Source organism: Nelumbo lutea, chromosome 8 (genome assembly GCF_056320005.1).
Source record: "Nelumbo lutea isolate HS-2025 chromosome 8, American lotus-T2T, whole genome shotgun sequence".
Lineage (NCBI taxonomy): Eukaryota > Viridiplantae > Streptophyta > Magnoliopsida > Proteales > Nelumbonaceae > Nelumbo > Nelumbo lutea.
Genome location: NC_142691.1, coordinates 31,885,241 through 31,908,769, shown reverse-complemented (window position 1 = coordinate 31,908,769; position 23,529 = coordinate 31,885,241). Strand labels below are relative to the sequence as shown.

General features: G+C 38.1%; 1 protein-coding gene across 3 annotated transcripts in view; it reads left to right on the top strand.

The window, feature by feature from the left end:
* The window catches only part of LOC148843711 (increased DNA methylation 3-like), a 59,967-nt gene that overhangs the window by 35,538 nt on the left and 900 nt on the right, over window positions 1–23,529 (top strand). The window lies entirely within an intron of this gene.

The window sequence follows — 23,529 nt, the reverse complement described above, 5'->3', positions numbered from 1 at the left end:
CCTTAATTTCAAATTCTTTGTGTAGATTATTCTTCAAACAATCAATCTCACTTAGGTCATTCCCTGTGACAACAATATCATCTACATAAACAATTAGGACTGACACCAAGGATCCCCTTCGCTTCACAAACAAGGTATGATCGGGTTGAGTCTGAGTGTAGCCAAAAGCAACCAAGGCCTTCCTGAACTTGTCAAACCATGCTCTGAGAGATTGTTTCAAGCCATAAAGTGACATTTTAAGCCTGCATACCTTTCCCTTTTCAGCATCACTGTAGAAGCCAATAGGAAGATCCATATACACTTCCTCTTGCAGATCCCCATTTAGGAAAGCATTCTTCACATTAAGTTGAAACAGGGGCCAAGAGTATGTGGCAGCAAGAGAAAGAAGTATCTGAACAGAAGTCATCTTTGCAACTGGTGCCAAGGTTTCTAAGTAATCAATGCCATAGGTCTGTGTGTAGCCTTTTGCAACAAGTCTGGCCTTGTACCTTTCTATTACTTCCATCTGCCTTATATTTTACTATGTAAACCCATTTGCATCCAACAATCTCCTTGCTCTCTGGTAGGTCTACAATCTTTCATGTCTGATTCTTAATTAAAGCTTCCATCTTCTTCCACTCAAGTTTGGAGAGAGGCTCACTGACACCCTTGGGTATAGATATAGAGTCAAGAGAAGAAAGAAAAGCACGATAGGAAGGAGAAAGTCCACTGTAGGATAAGTACTGTGAAATACAATGAGCAGTACACTTTATTTTCCCTTTTCCGAGGGCAATAGGAAGGTCCCGGTTATCTGTAACGAGATTAGTAGAATCAATGAGAACTGAAACAGTAGAGGGATCAAGAGGAATACCTGAATCCATGTCAGCTGAATCAGGAGTTTCCAAGAAATCGACATGAAGTGATGTGAGTTCTGCTGTAGTGAAATAAACCTCCCTGTGAAGTCTCTGCCGTGAGTAACGCTGAGAAGCAGGACACAAGGGAACGTAGGTGACACAGGAGGATCAGGTACAGGAGTTGACACAGGGACTGGAACTAGGAGAGGGATAGACTGCTCACTCATTTCCCCAAAACACTCCCCCTGAGAAGGATTTTTCGAGAAGAAGTATGTGGACTCGAAAAAAATTACATCCATACTAACATACCGACTCCCAGATACTGGACCATAGCAGTAGTACCTTTTCTGATTTTTTGCATATCCAAGGAAGACACACTTCTTTGCCTTCGGGTTAAGCTTCGAGCGGTGAGGACCAAGGACATGTGCAAAGCAGACACACCCAAATACCCTGAGAAGAATATGAAACATCTCCCCCTCAGGAAAAAAAAGACTGAATGGGGTGCTGAGTCCAGGTATACGAGAGGGCACCCTGTTAATAAAAAATACTACAGTGAGAACTGCATCACCCCAAAACCGAACTGGAATTGTAGATGTGATCATCATGCTTCTTGCAATCTCAACAATGTGTTTGTTATTCCTTTCTGCTACACCATTCTGCTGTGGATTGTAGGAACAACTGCTCTGATGGACAACATCATATTCTAACAGATATGAAGCAAGGTGTTTTTCAAAATATTCTCTGGCATTGTCTGATTTCAACACCTTTATTTGTGTTCCAAGTTGTGTTAGCACCATCTGATGAAATTGCCTTACCAAGGATGGTACTTCATCTCGGGTTCTCATCAAGTAAACCCAAGAATATCGAGAGAAATCATCCACAAATAAGAGAAAATATCGATAACCACCCATAGAAGGAACATGATAAGGTCCCCACACATCAGAATGAATAACATCAAAAGAAGAACACCTTTTATTAGTAGCTTTAAAGGAATGCCTACAATGCTTTCCAAGTTGACAACCTTCACACTCCAGACTTGACAAATTAACAGACTCAAATAGCTTTGGAAACAAAAGACTCAAAGAAGAAAAAGGCAAATGACCCAAACGATTATGCCAAAGCATAATTTGACCCACAGACCTTGACTCATTATCCCTGCTGACATGATGACTCTGATGAGGAGGAAGCACATCCAGGAGGTAGATTCCGTTCACTTCGCGACCATTCCCAATTGTCCTCTTTGAATCCAGATCCTGCAAAATACAATGATCAGGAGAAAAAATTACTGAACAGTTCAAATTATTAATCAAACTACTAACAGATAACAAATTAGTGCTCAATCTGGGAACATGAAGGACAGAGGGAAGGGAAATTTAAATCACTAATCTTGACAGACCCCTTCCTAGCAATGGGAACATAAGATCCATCAGCTGTGGAGACCTTGTCTCTGCTAGAATAGTGCTGGTAAGAGGAAAAAATGGTGGAGCTATGGGTCATGTGCTTTGAGGCTCCAGAATCTATAATCCAAGGAGGTCCCCCCTTACTTGAAGTAGAAACATAATTTGCAGTGGCATGTGAACTACCTGTGTGAGCAAAGGAGGTAGAATGAACTCCACCAGAACCACCTGTACCTTGATGTCCGCCTATTGCTGAACTAGAATTGGCTGTATTCCGCTGGTTTGGAAACTGCCCATACCTCTCAAGTTCGGCCCTTATTGCAGTAGCTGCAACAAACTCTAGAACAACTGTAGTAGGAGGGGCCGGAATGTCACTGGTGACTGCCATGTGAGCATTTCTCTTCTTACTTTTGAGTATTCGGCACAAGATGTGGATGAAGCTTCCAGCAAGCATCTCTTGTGTGTTTAGGCTTCTTACAGTAGTCATAGATCAAATCTTTGTTGTCTTCTTTCTTGATTTCACTGCCACCCTGGTCTCCACCTTGTTTAGGTCTCATAGTGCTAACCATGGCTGACTGATCAAACCCAAAATTTTTCATCATCACATTTCTCTTGCTCTCTTCTCCTGATACAAAGGCATATGTCTGGGAGAGAGTAACACTGTCCCTGGAAAGAATGTGTTGTCTTGCAATATCATACTCGGGATTAAGGCCAGTAAGAAATTCAAACACCCTATATTTCTCTAGGTGCTTTTGGTAGGCAGCTGCATCCTTGGTGGTTTCCCAAGCAAATGTCTCTAAATGGTCAATCTCCTGCCACATGGTTTTAAGGGCTGAAAAGTAAATTGCAATAGGTCTATCTCCCTGCCTTGTAGTAATAATTTGATTTCTCAATTGATAAGTCCTAGCAACATTCTCCCTCTGCGAATAGGTTTCTGCAACCCCATCCCATATTTCTTAGTTGTATTTGCTCATAAAAAGCTTTTGCTTATATGGGGCAGCATGGAATTACACAGCCAAGTCATCACCATATAGTTCTCTTGTACCCACCAAGAGCTGTTAGTTTCGGGTTTCACTTATTCACCAATGATATACCCTAACTTCACACGAGCACCAATGGCCATCTTTGCTGATTGTGACCATTCTAAGTAATTCGAACCATCCAACTTAACTGTAGTAATGGTCCTAGCTCCGAGAAGGTCTCTAGCACTTCCTCCCACTGGTCCTATTTCACTCCCAGGCTTGTTTTCAACTCCGTGACCATCTATACTTCTCAAAAGGTGCAAAGAAAATTGTTGTAATATGCAAGAAGATCAAATGAAACACTTTTGGAACCAACACCTTTCTGGTGCCCTAGATGGTCCTTCCACAAAAGATTCATTTTTTGCGGGACGGGAGAAGAGAGAGAAGAGGCAGCCGCTCTCTCTAGAAACCTCCAGATCAGGTAGGACTTGAATCGCCCCTTACAAAAAACTCTAAGGAACCCTAAAAAATTAGGGCGCTACTTCCTAGGTCAAAATTGAAGAGTCCAATAGAAATAAGACTCCCCCTTTCTCTAGTTTTTCCTGATTTTGATGAGAAATCCTAGACCAACTACAGGGTAAAACAGATCTTTGATCAACCTCTTAAATCACCATGCAATCGGCCGATCTAGGGCTGCATGAGAAAACAACTTAAGGAACCTTTGGCCTTGCTCCAATGCCAAGTAGAAATCACTGTTTGTAAATTAGGATGAATTCCTTGTGAAGAGAATGAAGAAGAAGATGAAGAGTTTCAGCAGTAGAGAAGAAAAGAGAGGAAAAAAGAGTGGGATTTTAACCAGAATTGAAATTAGTTCTGGTCGCCAACCCCTCATTATATTTTATACTTAAAAGAACGAAAGATTACAAGAATGCCCTTAGTAGGGCGGCTACTAAAGTAGCTGAACAGTCACAACTTAAAAAATATAAGCTAATGGGCCTAAAGCCCAACAACTTTCTAACTTAACAACTTAAAAATAAGAACAAAACAACTGGGCCCAATAACTAGAAATCGGCCCAACTCAACACTGCATTCTAAATAGGGTGACCCTGTGGCTAAAATCACCGGACCTATTCCATCAATTCTCATTTAATGATTGGAGGAATTGGTTAGCAGTGGCTAATTGCTCATCCATAAAGACTAAAGTGAGTATGGTTTGGGAACCCCCCTCCTGAAAGCTTCTTGAAGCTGAATTTCGATGGAAGTATTGGTAATCTAAGTCCGTCAGGGGTGGGAGGGGTACTGAGGAATGAGACTGGGAATGTGGATCTTATTTACTCAGGACCCATAGGAGTTGGAAACTCTACTAGGGCGGAACTTGCTGCTGCTATCCAGGGAGTACAGCTAGCAGTGCAGATAGGTGTGGAACAGTTGATAATAGAAGGGGACTCCAAGGTGGTAGTGGGCTGGCTACAAGACCCGGACTCTATAGTGTGGTGTTTTAAGAACGAAATTAAAAAATTCAACTGCCTAACAAGGAGCTTGACAGTGAGAATACAATGGGTGGGGAGATCAGCAAACTTTATGGCTGATGGTCTTGCAAAGCAAGGGGTAAATAGGGAAAGTTTGTATTGGGCTCAATTGTAGACTGAATCTGTTTTCTATCTTTTGTCCATCTTCCTACTGTTAGGAGAGGACGCATCTCGTGCCTCTCCACGGGAAGATTGTAACTGCGTTTGTTTTCTATTAATGAATTTTATCTCTCTTATTTATCAAAAAAAAAAAAAAAGAAATATGGCCCAATTACTCAGGCCCACACAAACTAATAAAGGAAAAATAAAAAACTAAAACATAGTCAGCCCAGCCCATTTTAACACTCTCCCTCAAACTGAATGTGGATGTCTATCATGCCCAGCTTGCCCAATAACTCGAGAAACTTCAACCTAGGCAATCCTTCTGCAAATACTTCAACCTAGGCACACAAAGATAACTAAGGACAGTCCTTTCCCTCATAAAATGCTGATATATCTCAAATTCTCAATATGTTTGGTTCTATCATGTGTTATTGGATTATTTGTTATGTTAATGTCAGCTTGATTGTCATAGTACAACCCAAGAAGACCTGTAACCTCCAGACATATCTTCAAGTATCTAAGAATTCTTTCAATTGCTTTCACATGAGGAGGGATCAAAGTTGAAGATGATGGACATTAAGTTAGGCCTATCATTTTCTTCGAAACATAACATAACACAACCCTAACATAATGTGTATTTATAAGAAACCTAGAAATTGAAGATTATAATTAAATCCTTACCAGATATGAGAATTACAAATAGCTCCCCAACTAAGAAGAAATTTTACTATTAAACCCAAATTTTGCATTAATCAAGGTAGACTCTAGACTAATGTCATCAATGCCTAAAATAAGTACGAATTCTATGTGGCGCTTCGGTCTCAAAGTGATCTCCATCAATTCTCTCCGATGGAAAAGAACTCTCTTCAGGAGGGTAAAGGAATGATAATGCTCCAATAGATCTGGGTCTAGGTAACGAAGTTCCTCTTCTGGAATCCAAGTAGCACCAGTGTTAGGGTGACCTTTCCATTTCACAAGATAATGCTGAAAACCACCTAGTCTGGATGTGACAATTTCGTCTTGGAGAATACTCTTGATTTGCTTGGCATGTGAGGACTGAACTTGGGGCAGAATGGGTACGGGAACTAAAGGTGAAGCAATGCTGGGTGTGGGCACACCTGCAGGTAGAGTAGGAGGCTCGATGGTGCCTCAATAAGGAAACAAAATTTGAGTTAATTCCCATGTCTGAAGGTAAATCAAGTCCATATGCATTAGGTCCTATCAATCGAATGATGTGAAATGGGCTATTGGCTCAAGCATATCACTTTTTAAAGGAGTGCTTTGGAGAACGCTCGGGACACACACGAACCATGACATAATCTCCTTCATTGAATTCTTGATTTCTGCGATGTGCATTTATAGCAAGTCTATAGTTTTCATTTACTCGAAGTAATTTTTTGTCTTATATTGGCATGCAAATCTCGGATATGTTGGGCAAAAGAATTTGTATAAGCAGAAGTACAGGCATCAAGAGGCAGGAGAACAAGGTCAACAAGTGCATGAGGGGTAAAGCCATGGACAATCTCAAAAGGTGTTTCGCGGTTGATTGATTGATTGCATTATTATAAGCAAATTCTGCAATGGGCATTTGGGGAGCTAAGATTTTTTATCTCCCGTTTTGTATCGATATTCCCTCTTTTCTTTTAATTTAATGAAGCTGGTGTTATTGATAAAAAAAAAAAAATCTGCAATGGGCAGCATCGAGTCCCAGCTACCTAATTGCTCAGTGCTCACCAACTAAACCTTAGTTTGACCATCAGTCTATGGGTGAAAAGCAGTTGAGAATTTCAACTTTGTACTTGAGAGTTTCCACAATGTTTTCCAAAAATAACTGACAAGCCTAACATCCCTATCTGACACAATTGAAGTAGGCAAGCCATGGAGCCTAACAAATTCCCTAAAAAAACAGTTTGGCTACATTTGAGGTATCATTGATTTTATGGAAAGGGAGAAAATGAGCGGTTTTTAGAAAACCTATCCATGACCACAAGGGTGGAATCATGTCCTCTAGTTGTCCTAGGCAACCCAAGAACAAATATTCATGCTAATGTCTTTCGAAGGAGTGTGGAATATAGGTTAAGGTGTGTATAATCTTGTGTTCCTCTTTTTGGATTTAGCTAGTTGACATGTTCGACATTGAAACACAATTCTAGCTACATCCCCTCTTTAAAGATGGCCAATAAAATCTATCCTCAACAACAACCAAAGTGACTAGCTATTCCTCCAGCATGTAATTCCTAAATAAAAAAGTATTGCAATGAAGTTTAGGGAACATACAATTTAGATCCTCTAAATCGGTAACCATCATGAATCACAAAATCCACATGATCGTGCCGATTACCACTTTGCAGATCAAGGAAAATGATACCAAAATCAAGGCAATAAGGGTACTTGTCTTTCAACTTTTTTAAAACCTATTACATTGATGCTCATGGTTTGGAGAACAGTGAGTGCACGACTAAGGGCATCTGCTGGTTTGTTCTCAACACTTGCACAATGTTTTAGAACAAAATGTACATTCTTGAATAAATTCAATCCACCTAGCATGTTTGGCACTAAGTTTACATTGTGAATGGAAATATCTCAAAAGCCTGATGGTCAGAATCTATATATATGTATATATAATAAAACAAAATAGTCCATGTCAGCAGCCTTCTCCTTTCAGCATAGATATTTATCTATTTTCTCCTTTTTCTATATTTCTTCTTATTTTCTTTTACTTTAAAAATATGAAAACATAATCATTGTTATGTCATCAATAAAGCTATGTACACACTATTATCGAGAGATTATATTATTAATTAGAGACAATTGAGAGAGAGTAAAAGAGAACTATTATATTATTAAAAAAGAGAGATGGATGTTAGAGTTTTCCAAAGCCTCTCATCTCAATGCATGTTATAATGTGCTAATGAGAGATTATATTATTAAAGAAAAAGAGGGATGCTTGGGGTTTTCAAGCCTCTCATCTCAATGCATGTTATAATACATTTAATAAAGATATCTAAGAGAGAGAGAGAGAGAGAGAGAGGGAATACTAATATAACATAATACAATAAGGGAACCTGGAATAGATACCTAGAATCTAAATTAAATTGCCAACCATTTGTTTCGCAAGAATGGGATTCCGATTCCCATTCTTGGGGAATGGAATTCCCATTCCAGAGTCTGTTCTCACGGAGTAAAGAACTCGTGACAAAAAATCTCCCAAATCCTAATATTAAAATAATAAAATATTAATAAACTATTAACAAGATATTAGTAAAATAGTAATAAAATAATAGTACTATAATAAAATATTAATAAATTAATAATAACAAACAAAGATAATATAATAAAACATTCATACAATATTAAAGTAATAATAATGAGAATAATAATTAATTACAAATAAATAACAACGCATTTATAAAATACAAGAAAATAAAATATAAAATATAATAAAATAATAAATTATTAATAAAATATACAAAATTGAAATATTTTAGTTTATTTCGATTCCAACTCCAATTGAATCAAACAACAACAATTGGAATCCGATTTCAATTCTCGTCTAAACTAAATAGGCATCGGGAAGAGGTGATTTTGATTATGTTTTATTAATTTGGAACTTAATAAATAAAGTTAGTAAAAATTTACTAAAGTTAATAAAAAATATTAAAATTTAGCAAGTTTTTATGTAGCAACTATTAAAAATAAATAAATAAATAAATAAATAAATAAAAATTAGTATAATTAGATAGCTTAACCTGGCTAAACCTATAAATTTCTAGGCTCAAGCAACTATTTTTTTTGAGCTAGGTCTAGCTTGGATCTGTACCAATCCCACACATAATGTGGGCAATAGGGTTATAAACGGATTGGATTTAGATAAGATCAAACTACATCCACATCAACATTCGATTATGAAATCTCTAGATCCACACCTATATCTAATTATTGTGTTGGATTTCGAATTTAATTTGCAACAATTTTGTTGTGTTTTAAAAGTTAAAAAATCTAATTATTTGTAAATTATTAATTATGAAGTTTTTATAATTACACATGATAGCTGTACATATACATAATTATACAATATAATATATATATATATATATACATATATATTGTATAATTTTTTATTAGGAATAGGTTTTAATTAGATCGGATGGGGTTAAATCTACATCCAGTCCGATTATTAATCAGATGCAACCTCTAACATCCAAATCTGGGATAATCGGATTTAAAGTCTAATTAGGTATTGGACTTTTGAAGTCCAATGACAGCCCTAGTCCAATATCTGTATATCTATATATAATATTATTATATATATTTACTGTATATATATGCATATATATGGTAAATATTATTGTATAATAATATTATATTTACACTTGAGATGTGGGCTGGGCTAGGCCAAGCAACCTTAAAAATTGTTATGACATTATCAAAGTTTGGCTCGCGATCTTTTATTTTTTTGGTTCATTGAGTTACACAATGGGGATAGTTCATCCCACGTAGTTCATTCAGACTTAATATTATCTAAAGGCAGCTAAAAAGCCCAAAAAATAATGCATATGTATGGATTATACTCAATTTGGTTCAGTTCAATTAAGAATGTAACAATGCTCTTAGAGGTGCAACTTGGGTGGGTTGGATCAGGATGAGGATCGACCCAAGCTTAATCCAAAGTCTTAAACCTTGAGTTCAGGCTTAGATTATTTTATTTATGACTAAAAAAGTTAACTATAGATTAATTTAATTATGATAATAACCTAATTTTGCATATTTACTAATATTTAATTATTTTAAATAGTTAAGTGATATTTACAAAAAAATTGTAACATTTGATCGTTAATAAAGTAAAATAAAATAAAATAGAACACCAATAGATAATATGGGAAAAATAATTATTTTATTAAGTAATTAGCAATATTTTATTATTTTTGTTAAAAAATAAAAATATTAATATAATTAATCCAAATTACTAAATTGGTAAATCATTTTTGTAACAAATTATAAAAATAAATATTTAATTATTTTAAACAACATTGCATTCCTTAATTATAAGTTTTGGTTATTTCACTTTTCCTTGATAAATCCCGTGCATCGCACGTGTCCTTGCTAGTATAGTACAAATTCTTGAGGTAATAGATAATGCCTCCAGTGTTGGAGTGCTTGCACCACTACATAAAATTCCTTATCATAAGTGGAATGTTTATGTTTAGCCTCATTGAGCTTCTCACTAAAATATGTAATTGGATGGCCCTCTTGGCTTAGAACGCCCCTAATTCCAAGTTTCCAACTCCTAATGCATTACATGCTACCTCAAAAGCTTTATTAAAATCAGGAAGTTGGAGAACGAGTGCTCCGATCGTTTTCTTTTTGATCTCTTTGAATGCCCTAGAAGTAGATGAGATCCACTGAAATTCCCCTTTCTTAATGCAATTGGTAATATGAGCCATAATGGAGCTGAATCCTCTAATGAAATACCTATAGAAAGTAGCTAACCCATGGAAACTACGAACTTCAGTATTGGATGTGGGTTCCGGCCAATCTCTAATTGCTTTCACTTTAGAAGGATCTAGAACTACACCTTTGACAGACAACAAATCCTAGAAAAATGACATCTAACTGCATAAAATAGCATTTCTTTAAATTCATATATAGTTTTTTTTGCTCAAAGCGTCTCAAGAACTTGCCTAAGATGATTGAGATGCTCTTCCTTAGAATGACTGTAGATTAATATGTCATCAACCACAAAGAATTTTCCAATAAAGGGTTGTAAAATCTGAGTTATAAATCTCATAAAAGTACTAGGTGCATTAGTCAAGCCAAAGGGCATGACTAGCCACTCATAGAGTCCATCCTTTGTCTTAAAAGCAGTCTTCGATTCATCACCAATTCTAATTCAGAGTTGGTGATACCCACTTCGGAGATCAATCTTAGAAAACCATTTTGCACTAATCATGAGATCCAACATATCATCAAGTTGAGGTATTGGGAATCTATATTTAACTCTAATTTTATTGATTGCACAACTATTGATACACATTCTCCAAGATATGCTTTTACTTAGGAGTTAATAGGGCTAGCACAACATAAGGACTGAAACTCTCACAAATAAAACCTCTTTCTAAAATTTCGTCCACTTGTCATTGCAATTCAGCATGCTCCATTGGGTTCATCCTATAATGTGGGAGGTTAGGCAATTGAGATCCTGGGACTAAGTCAATTGTATGCTGAATGTCCTTTAAGGGTGGTAATTCACTTGGTAGTTCTTTCGAGGCCACATACTAGAATTCTTTCAATAAGGTTGCAGTCTCAGGTGAATTTATAGTTGACTCTATAGAAGCAACCCTAGCATCTTCTTTGGCCACAACAAATAAAACTACACCTGACTCTTTTCCTTCCCTTTCAAATTCTTTTCGAGTTAGAATGTGCAAAGGTTTCCCTTTTGGAGGGCCACTCGGGAAGACCTTTTTGGATCTATCCTTCTTAGATGGTTTGGCTGGTTTCACAAGGATATATTTTCCATTGTGCTTGATGGTTTATGTATTTGATCAACTTTAATGGGTAACATTCATATCATATAATTATGGACGCCTCAGTAAGACATGAGCAACATCCATAGGTAGAACATCGCACCAGATTTTATTTGAATAGTCACCTATTTGGATGGGAACCAAACACCTCTCAGTTATGAGTAAAGAAGTTTTATCCACCCAAACTACTCTATATGGTTGTGGGTGTGGTTAGGTTTGAACTTCAATCTTGATATGGCGGATTTGGATATGACATTCATGGATCTGCCTTCATCAATGATGGTTTTGCACATAACATCCCCACATTTAAAATAGGCTTGAAAAATGCTAGTGTGTCTCCAGTCATCTGTCTCAGTAGGGGTGGACATTTTACCTCATAACACTAAGATGATGATCATCAACACAACCTTGGTCCTCTTCACATTTAGTCTCAGAGGGTTCCTCTAAAGACTCAACAATTTGATCAACATCATCACCCTCAAAAGACTCTTCTACATTTGTGCCTATGGTTAAAGTTCGATTTGGACAACATGAAGCAACATGTCCTTTTCCATGACAACTAAAATGTTGAATTTCAAACCCTTTTTGCCGTGAACTAGTAGTAGTGTTAGTGTTGGTTCTTTGAATAGGACTGTGCAAACCTATTGGTCCTTTGGAAAGACATTGATTTGGACATAGATTTGGGTGTTTGGGTCTCTCCAGCTTGGAAAGACATATGGCGAAAAGTAGAAAACTTTTGGAAACTTTCAAGCTCTAAGGCCTTATAGTAAGCCTCTTCTATGGTGTCAAGAGAATGCAAGTTCAATTCCCTTTTTAGTTCAGGTCTTAAACCATTAATGAACTTGGTCAGAGTTACCCATTGTTCTTCCCTTATATCACATTTCATAGACAAATCTTCAAATCAATTAAGGTAATCGGTCACACTTAATGACCCTTGTTTCAAATTCATACATTGCTCCAACAATTGCCTTTTATGATATGTGGGGATATATTTTTCCTTCAATTTAGCGTTCATTTCAGCCCACAAAGTGATAGGTGTCTCACCTAAATGGTCAATGTCTCGTTGAACCCATTGCGAATAATGCTTGGCAGACTCCACTAGCTTTATCTTGGTAAAGTGAACGCACTGGGTATTAGACATGTTATACCAATCAAAGTAATTTTCCATATTTTTTTGATCAATAAGTAATCTTCCATATTTACTAACCAATCTAGGAAGGCACTAGGGTCTAACCTACTATCATAACTACAAACATCTACTTTGACCTTCTTTGTGATTTACCATCCTCGAGGAAATCTCTCCAGTCACCTTGGATTTCGCATTTATGATGTGGAGGGAATCTATCTTGATGTGTATTGTGATATTGTTTATGTCTAGGATTCATCTTCATCAGCTACTTCTTGTGGGTTGTTGGTACAATACCCATTGCCTGACACCCTATGTGATTTGCATGTGAGTATGTCCCAAGTTTGGAACTTGACTCTCCTTGCCCATATTCATTCGCAGTTGATGGATCCTAGTGGTTGAGGTTGGGAGAATACCGGTCGTTGAGCAATAGAACCTAGTGGTTGACCATTTTTATAATTATGCCCTATGGTAGACTCTTCGGAACCATTCCTCGAGTCTTCAACAGGTCGTTTGTCCATGGATATAGATATTTGTGTCATTAATTTAGTCTTTAAGGGTATTTATATCTGAACTAAGGGTTTGTATATTCTCTTCAAAAATTGCTTTTGTTTCTTCTTGGGCTTTGGTCAAGGCTTCTTGGCTCTTGGAGCAGTGATTTAAAAGGTGCGCCTAGGCGCACTGACGAGGCGCATTTTGGGGTATGCGCCTCGCCTAGGTCCTAGGCGCACCCCTTTCAAAAGGCGCACGCCTGGTGCGCCTAGGTGTGTGCCTGATGCGCCTTGCGCCTCAGCCCAGGTGTGTGCCTTTTTAAAATTTTGCTCTTTTTGCTTTTTTTGAGTCTAACGGCTGGGCCGGGGGCTCCACCCTCGGACCCCCGACCACGCCCCTCAAGGCAAGCCCAAACAAGTCTATGTTATTGTTTGAAATTTTTATTTCTCACATAAAAAATAATGATTTTATAACTTTCATTGCCTTTTAAGAAGATATTTTATTGCAATGATTGAATGAACAACATTAGCAAATAGGGGGTTCTACTCCGCTCCGGTTCACTCGCTTCGCTCGGTCACTGAAGGGGCGTGGTACAAAGGCAACTCATAGAGTCAAGAATGCAATATTGTTTTACATCACATTAACTACTTAAGCAGTGCAACTAAGGAGAAAAAGAGATTGTGGGTTTTATATGCTTGAAAATGCTTTATACGTTTGCTTTTATTTTTAAATTGTCATTTGAATACACTTTACATGTTATGTTTATGTATTTTAATTTTAGATAATAGGTTTTTTAACACATTTATTTTAAAATTTAAGTTTATATTTTTTATTAACATTATGTTTAATATTTTTTGAATTTTTTGCATTTTTTTTGAATTTTCTGACTTTTTTTTTTTATATTTTTAAGCTTTTTTTTGTAATTTTACGCCTTGCTTAAAAAGGCGCGTGCCTCACCTTGTGCCTTGCGCCTTGTGCCTCAGGCACAAATTGGCCCTTGCACTTTTAAAACACTGTCTTGGAGGCTTCTACCCTAGTAGAAAGTTCAACATTGGTAACCATGGTGATAGGGTATTAATGAAAGGTTAATGGGATAAAAGTAAAAGGATGCAATGCCAATACAGACAAAATTTAACAAATAAGAAACCAAAATTCTAAACTAATGCAAGGCACTCTTAGAAAATCTAATATTCTAAAAAGAAACTATGCTAGTCTCGTGCAAGAATATAGGTGTGACCGTGTGAGATATATGTAGGAAATAATGCTTAGTTTGGTAAGAGTACAAATACAAATATGTAAAGTGCAAATACATACAAAATATGAGGTTTTGCACTCTACATATTTGTATTTGTACTCCTTCCAAACTGAGCCTAAGAAGCAAGAGGTTTGCTTTTTTTCAAATGAAAGATGAGGACACACAATAATATGCAGGTTATTGATGGTAACTTGGTGAGATGGTTACATACGTATTTTCGGCTTTCACAAAATTTCTAAGGACCTGACCTATCAAAAAAAAAAAATGCTAAGGACCTGATGGCAATGACCAATTTACCCAACAGATAAAGGAATTAATCCAAAATCCAAATAGAGGAGATATGCCTTTTCGAAGTCCCTAAATTACCTTCCTATTCAATTGTGATGTGTTTTCTGGAATTCTGGCCAGAACTGAATTCTCGATCCTTTGGGATGGTGACCTCTAACTTCTGGATTCGGCTATAGCAAACACTTTTGTGGTTCTCGTGAAGGAACACGTGCTGTTGGCTAATAGCAGTGCTGAAGATGAAGGTCTTCGGGTTTTGTAATTTGATGTAACTTTGATTTAGTTTCTAGAGAATGAAGATAGCAACTTTCCAACGTTGTATGCAGCTTTGTTTCTACCCAAGAAGTGGTTGTTTCATCTGCCGCTACACTAGGTTCTTTACTTTGAATTAACTGCTGGTTCGTGGAATAGAAAGACAGGGGAGAGAGATGCTGCAGGCAGAGGTGTTTTTGGCTTGGTTGCAGCAGCAGAGAAAATAAAGAAAATAAATGGAAGAAGAAGGAGAGAGGGGAAAAGAAAGAAAGAAAACAATCAAGGGGATAGGAATGATGCTGAATATCTGTGACAGCATGAAAAGGAAAAGAGAGAAAGAGGAAAAGAAGAAGAAGACGAAAAAAAAGAGGAAAAGAGAAAGAGAAGCAGAAACAAGAGAAGATGGGAGAGACAGAGGTGGTGGGAGACAGAGATGGAAAACAGCAAGAGAGGAAAAGTGATTGGAGTGATATGGCTATTGTTGAGGTTCTGTCAATAGAATTGGGGAAGAAGAAGGGAGAAAGGGAAAGTAAAGAGAATCAAAGAAGAAAAGAAACTGAGAGAGAGAGTGAGGCAGTGACTAATGTAAAGTTCAGATGCAGATTGGAGAGAAGAGAGAAAGTAGAAGATTGAACTGCAGCTGCTTGTTCAATGGTGGAACCGGGCAGAGGTGTGGGAGTGAACCTTGGCTCTGATACCAAACTGATGCAGCACCTGTTAGAGGAAAAAAGAAAGGAAGAAAGGAAGAAACAGGGGAAAGAATAAGAGAGGAGAACAGTTTGAAGAAGAGAGTTGAAATTTGTTCTTCAAAACATAACATGATACAGCCCCTAACATAATGTGCTTTTATAAGAAACCTTGAAACTGAAGATTACAATTAAATCCCTACCAAATATGAAAATTACAATTAGCCCCCTACTAAGAAGAAATTTTACAAAAAACCCAAATTTTGCATTAATCAAAGTAAACTCTAAACTAATGCGATCTATGCCTAAAATAAATATGAATTTTGTGTGGCGCTTCAGACTCAAAGTGATCTCCATCAGTATGTAGGAAAGAAAGAGGAGGTCAAGGGGTAATTGATGTTATGGAAATAGGGAAGATAGCAGGAGGTTGTGCTGAAGTTGCGCAAGGTGCACTCCCTGGTGAAGAGAAGTCAAGGTAGGAGTAAGGTCTCGTTCCCGAGGCTCTGCCTTGGTGAGCCAGTTGTGGATAAGAACAAAGCAGCTCCTGCAGTTGACAAAGAACTTCTTTCCCCTGATTTTTCTTCCACTCAGCAGTCTACTAAGGGGAAGTCTGGTGTTCTACTTCATAGTCAACATCAAGCTACCATCAGCATGCCCAGTCCCGACCCTTCCTTTCCAGGTATGGGAGTTAGCGTGGTTTTGGTTATAATATGTGCTGTTTTCCTGTGACAGATGTGCCTGTTCCCCAATCTTTTCCTGATGAAGGGAAAGGAAGCCATGAGGCGGTAGAAGAAGGGGGTGACAGTAGACTAAAAGGAGGTGTGATTAACTGTAAGGATGTTGATAGAATTTGGGAGTTAATTTCTGTGATGTTTGAGGATTTGCAACAAAAGGAAGGAAGATGCAGTAGAAGATGAGGGAGACTTAGTTTAGGGGGTATGGAGGGTGGGCTAGGTGTGCGGAACCTGAGGGTGGAACTAACAAGGGGACAGATTCTTCTTTATTGGAAACAAGGGGAGAAAAGCTAAAAGAAGGATCTAAAAAACCGAGAAGTTGAAGTTTTATGCAAGAAAGAGTGTGGAGAAGAAGAGAAAAAAACGAAGATAGAGGTGGAGAGATTGATCTCAGATATTGAAGGTGACATTGAATTTGGTGAAAGGGGAGATAGAAGGAAAAGGTCATAAGTAGGTAGTGTTAGGAAGTAGAGGATGTCTTTAAGATAAGGATTTATGAAGATTATAAACTTGAATGTAAGAGGGCTAGGGAGTGCAAGGAAGAAAGGTAATTAAGGATCTTTTGAAGCGGGAAAAAGCCAGATATTGTACTGCTACAAGAAACAAAATCAGTAGATGTGGATAGGAAGTGTGTTTGAAGTTTATCGAGTACAAGAGGTGTTAGATGGACGTTTACTCCTTGGGGGGCATCAATTGGAATACTAACAATGTGGAGGGAAGAAATGTTTGAAATTTTATATGAATTGATTGAGAGATTTTCTATTTGAGTGCAAAGTTTGGAAAATGGCAACATTTGGGTGGCAACCAATGTTTACGGGCCCAACAACTACAAGGACAAGAATGAGATATGGGAGAAGTTTTTTGCAATAAAACGACTTTGGGAGGGGCCTTGGTGTTTGGGAGAGGACTTCAATGTAATTAGGTTTTCATATGAAACTAGTATCCCTAGCAGTAGGTCACCATTAGCATGAGAAAGTTTAATGATTTTATAGAAGCTTTTGAATTGATGGAGCTCCCGTTGTTACAAACTAGGTTTTGAAATTTAATTTAGAGAAAAGTTGCATAATAGCAATTAACTTGGGGAAGGGGATGTATACTCAATTATGGATTGTTTAGAATGCTCCATTTCTAGTTGGCATTTGTCCTAGTCCTATTTAGTCCTCCCTTTGGGAGTGACCTAATGAAATAAGTTTTTGGACTCCAATATTAGAGAGGTATGCAAAGAGGTTAATAGGGTGTTACGTGAGGCGTTCCACTATCTAGAGGTGTAAGGTATAGAACGTAAAAGGCGTAAGCATCCTGAACACAAGGATGATGTCATTTTTCTTTTTTTTTAATAAAAATATTTTATATTAAGAAGAATGAAGATGCATAACACTAGTTGAAAGGGGGGTCTTGTCGAAGCGGAGGCGAGTGAGGGAAGTGTTTGACTACCTAGAGGCACGAGGTGTATTTTAGAACATAAGAGGCGTAAGCCTCCCGAACACAAGGAGGTGTATGCCTCCTTAAGAGGAGGGGAATGAGGAGGAACAAGGAGGAAGGGAGTAGGAAGAAGAGGAAGGAGGATCTCATTTTTCTTTATTTTTAATAAAAACCTTTTATATTAAGAAGAATGATGGTGCATAACACTAGTTGAAAGGGGGGGGGGTCTCGTCAAGTATACCCAAGAATATCGTGCATAGTCATCCACAAAAAAAAAGAAGATAATGGTAGCCACCCATAGAAGTAACATGATATGGTCCCCAAACATCAGTATGAATAATGTCAAAAACTGAAGAACATCTTTTATTACTTGCCTTAAATGAATGTCTACAATGTTTTCCAAGTTGACAACTCTCACACTCCAAAATGGATAACTTAACAGACTTAAATAGTTTTGGAAAACAAAAGCAAAGACCCGAAAGACAAATGCCTTAATTGATTATGCCAAAGCATAATTTGACATGCTGACTTTGACTCATTACTCCTACCGCTGACATGATGGTTTTGATGATTGGGAAGAACATCAAGAAGGTAGATTCCATTCATCTCATGACCACTCCCAATCGTCCTCTTTGACTCCGGATCCTGCCAAACACAATGACCCAGAGAAAATTAATGAACAATTCAGATTTTTGTCAATCTGCTCACAGACAAAAGGTTAATACTTAATCTACAAACATGGTGTACAGAAGGTAGGGTAATGGTATCAGTTATTTTGATTGACCCCTTCCTAACAATGGAACAGGGTAGCCATTAGATGTGGGTACTATATCTCTACTAGAGCAGAGGTGGTATGAGGAGAAGATGGTGGAAGTATTGGTCATATGTTCTGAGGCTCCTGAGTCTATAATCCAGGGAGGTTACTTGTAGTGAAGGCATAATTTGTAGTGCCATATGAACTACCTGTATGTGCAAATGAAGTAGAATGACTAGCTCTTGGGCCACTTGCACCTTGTTGTCCACCCTGTGAAGAGTTAAAAACTAGTTGTATCCCTCTAACTCAGAAACTCCCCATATCTGTCCAACTCGGCCCTAACTGTAGCTGTAGCAACTGACTCTAAAGAAGCTATAGTAGGTGGTCTAGATAAATCACTATCACTACAATATTAGTATCCCCTTTCTTATTTTTGAGCTGACTTGGTATAAGGTGTGGGTGAAACTTCCAACAAGTATCTCTTATATGCTTAGGCTTCTTACAGTGGTCATTAGAGCAAACCCTTATTGTCCTCCTTCCTATCATCACTACCACCTTTATCCCCATCTAGCTTAGGTTTCACTATGCTGACTATAGCCAAGGTTCAAAGTATATTGGCCGATATGTATCGTGCCGGGAGCTTCCCGATATGCCCCTATAGGGGTTGTATCGGGTTAGACCATGGTTTAGAGGGTAGCTAGGACTTAAATTGACCCCTCTGAAGTTTTGAAAAAAAACATAAAAAAAAGCATTGACACGGGCGTATCGGCCTGTGTTGATATTTAGAACCTTGACTATAGCCGATTGCTCAAGGTTTAAGTTTTATATCATCACATTCCTCCTCTCTTCTCTAGACGCAAAAGCATATGCTTGAGAGAGAGTTACACTATCACAGAGCGAACATACTATCGTGCAATGTCATACTTTGGGTTGACATTGTAGACATTCATTTAAGGCATCTTTACTACTTTCCCAAATGATATGTGGCTGCATCTTTACCACTTTCCCATATCACAATCTCCAAATGATTTATCTCCTACTATAAGGTTTTGACTTTTGAGGGCTGAAAAGTAAATTGCAGTAGATTTATCTCATACTTAGTAGAAATCACCTGATTCCTCAACTGGTAGGCCGTAGCAACATTCTCACTTTGTGAGTAAATTTCTACAACTAATCCTAGATCTCCTTAGCTTTGTTAGCGCATAAAAATTTATTGTTTATATGGGGTAACATAGAATTGCACAGCCAGGTCATCACCATGTAATTCTCTTGTACCCTCCAGGAAAAATTAGTCTCAAGCTTATTCTCTCCATTGGTGACATACCCTAAATTTCCTCGTGCACCAATAGTCACTTTCGCTGAGTGGGACTACTCCACGTAGCTTGTGCCATCCAACTTAACTGTAGTTATAGTTTCTACCCAAAAGGGTTACTGGCACCTACTCCACCTAGTCCTATTTCACCTGTGGTCTTGTATTCAGCTCCACTACCCTCCATAATTCCCTTAATAGCTTAGGAAATCAACTGTAGATGAGGAAAAATAGATGTACCCCCATTAGAGGCCTAAACCACCCTTTTGGTACCTGGAAACCTTCGCTTACAAAGATTCCTTTCTTTGTGGGAGCAGGTAGAAAGAGAAAAGGCTGCTGCTCCCTCTAGAGACCTTAGGAAACTCCAAAATTTGAAACACCCTCTTCAGAAATCACCAAGAAATCTAGAAAATCCAAAGCGCCCCTTCCTAGGTCAAAATTGAAGAATCCTGATGCTGTCTGATCTGAGATGTTCCGAATTGAGGACACAATCAGATAATCTTGCCAATTGGATGAGGCTGAGGTGGAAGGATGGAGTCGCGCACTAAGATTTGCAACCAGGAGAAAGGTCAGAGGCCCGAGGAGTTATTCCTCGGGTAGGTACTTCGACGCTCAAGTTAGTTTGGTAGAGAAAGAGGTGGCCAGGCCGAGCAGGTTGAAATAATGCTGGTTCGGGCCGAAGATGTAGTGCAGAGAGGTATTCGAGTGTTCTTCCAAAAGTCCCTTACCTCGAGTGGTGGATACCTATTAATAGTTGGGTGTTCGTGTTCTAGATGGATAGGGCTTCCAAGGTTGTCTGGATGAGGTCGTCCGCCGAGGTCTTAGGGAGGTTTCCTCTTCCCTAGCGGAGTCTGCTTCCTTGTCTATGCAGGACACTCCTCCTTAGTCATGCTCTTCCGTTACACGTGGTGTCGATGTGGCCAGAGAGAGAGGACAGCCACGGAGGTTGCCATGTGGAATCCTTGGCCAGCGCAACCATCACCTGAACAAATCCTATTGAAATCGGGAGTCTTCTTCCTCTAGTTCTTTTGATTTCAATGATCAACCCATGATCTGACACAAAGGGTTCTAGATCCACCAAAAAATCCAATAACTGGGCATTTTTGAAGTCTTCAATCAGCTTTCTAACTCACCATGCAGTTGGCTGATCTAGGGCTGCATGATGGAAGACTCAAAAAATCCCAAAAAACTGCTCTAATACCAGTAGAAAAGAAAGAGCAATAATCTGATTTGTTAACAGTGAGAAACAAGAGAGAGACAGAGAGATCTTAGTGAGAAGAGAAGAAGAGATGGAGAGAAGCCAATAATGATCTGTCTGCCCCAGTCATCATCTTGTATACTTGTAAAAAAGATTGATTACAAAGACTAAAAATGCCCTTAATGGGGCGGCTACTGTTCATAATATAAAATTAGCTCCAAAAAAACAACATAAGTTAATAGGCCTTGGGTCCAATTACACTAAGGACCCAATAACACTGACTAATGATCATAAGCAAGAAGATTATAAGAAACTGCTGTATCTCAGCAATATCAACAATAAGTCTGGACAGAACATACAAACTGGCACTCCTTCAAGTTTCTCTTCTTCTTTTCTATATTCTTCAATGATTGATTTGACTTAGAAGGCATCCTGATGAGCTGGACAAGTTCTCTAAATGTATTGGTATTATTTGGGATCAGTTCAAGGATCAATGCGATTGTGTAATTTTCTAATCTCCTTCAGGAGTCTACGAGTTGTTATTACCATGTGTTATTCTGTAGAACACAAGAACCCAGCCCATAAGAAAGTTACTGTGCCCACATTCTTGTGAATCACCAACTTTTCCGATCTATCAAAAGTTTCCCAAAGCTCCTTCCAAATAGCCCAACAGTTTTCAAAGGGAATCAAAGATCACAAAAATCTCGTTTGTAGGAATTTGGAACCGGCCATCCCTTTTTGTTTCAGTGTTTTGGTGGCTCTATCATTGCACTTGGGGTTTTTGGTTAGGTGAGGGTGGAAAAGGAGAAGGGAGGGATGGAAGGTTAAAGAGAATTGGGGGGGGGGGTCATTAATCTGTTTTTATGGTAGAGTTATTATTCAAAACTCCCCTTCCCTTTTTGGCCAATTCTCGTATAAGTCACCCTTACTTTTTGAAACCTCCAGAGAACCCCCTGTCAGATATTGCTGCTAGGACATAAATGGTTTAGGTGAAGTCTTTTTTTTTTTTTTGGTGAAATGACCGTAAAATCCCAGTTACTCCATTCAAAAGTAAGACTAAAGTTGGGTGGTTTTGGTTTATGGTAGGGAGTAAACTTGATTTCTAACACCCACGATCTTGATATACAGCCCAGTTCTACTTCCTTCAGATTTCAAGCTTCCTAACTAAAACCTAGTTTTGTTAATCTTTGTAGCTCTCTCTCTCTCTCTCCCTCCCTCCTAAAGCCGATGGTAGAGAATTTTTTAATTGAGCCCACATCTGCTGTGACTACAGTCAAACTCTTTTTTCTCTGTCTACAATACCTGTCAGTCGCAGCCCATATCCTAGTCTAGAAATGCTAATACCAAGCTATCTTGGGCCGATATTTGTTGAACCAAGAAACAATGGGAATTGACATGCTGTATCCAAGTGATTTGGCACCTAGAAGAGCGTATTCTCATGGAGATACATAGTTAATCTCTTGACTAGTCTCCTCTTTTTCTTTTTTCTTCCCCTTCTTTTTCTTTTTTTTTACTTGTTACCCACAGTTGAATCTTTTACAGTTGTGATTAGTCTCTTCATCCTGGAGATCTCTTCTGAATTTGGATCTTATGACAGGCGACTGGAGGATAGAGACTAAAGGCTCCAGCCCTTTTATTTCTCTTTTCTGTTTTAATCCTTTTTTTTCCTCTTCTTCGCTAGTTAGATGACAACCTTTGCACTTACAATAGATTTTGGCTTGTATTCCTCTCATTTTATCAAGTGGATTAGAACTGTGGGAGAAAATTAATTAGAGAAGCAAAATCTACAGTTTTAGTAGCATTATGAAGGCACCGATGGGTAATTTTTTTTACCAAGATTGGATCTGATCCATTGTCTTCTTCGTTCATGTTATTGGGTTGGTATGGCATCCTTTAATCTGCTAGTAAAATAGTTCAAAAAGAGTAGTGCTGAGATAACATAGAGCTTATTTGTCCCACTCTCAACAGTTGGTTGGATAAATTGGCCCGATAGGATCCAAGACTCTTGGTGATCCATTAGCTTCCATGATTGCCCGATCTAGTGAAGTGGAAGACACTCTGCTGTTAGTCTTTTTCTGTTGATCTGATCCAGTTGTGTTTCAGATTATTTTTTCTTTTTTTTTACTGTTCTGTTTCAGAATTTTAATAATGTTAACCTTAACACTTGTGTATGATATTGTGACAAACTAAAAGCTTTAAATAACTGCATATGCATCCATAAAAGAAAAAGAAACTGCATGTATATGCAACAGTTTGCATCAGATATCTGTCAAGAAGAAGATATAGAAAGTGAATGCTACAATCCATACAAAGAAGCTTTCAGTAAGTGCCTAAATGGGCAGTTGGAGTTGAAACTCCAGAATAGTATCTAACTCTGATTTCCAAACAGCTCTACTGATAAAGGTGCGTCTTGCATTTTTGAAGTACTAGTTCTGAAACCAGTTTTGGAAATGAAGAAGGGACTGGGTGGTCAGGGTTAATAATGGACTGCTGAGCAGGGTTATTTTTGTCATTAAAAATGATTATTGCTTGGGCCGACAATTTCTGTTAATGGTCACTAATGGTGACCTGATGGAAGGTGAGCTTTAGATATGAAAAATCCTATGACAGGGGGCCCTCTGGAGGTTTTGAAAAGGCAGTGAATTTAGAGGGGAGTTTTAGATAATAAC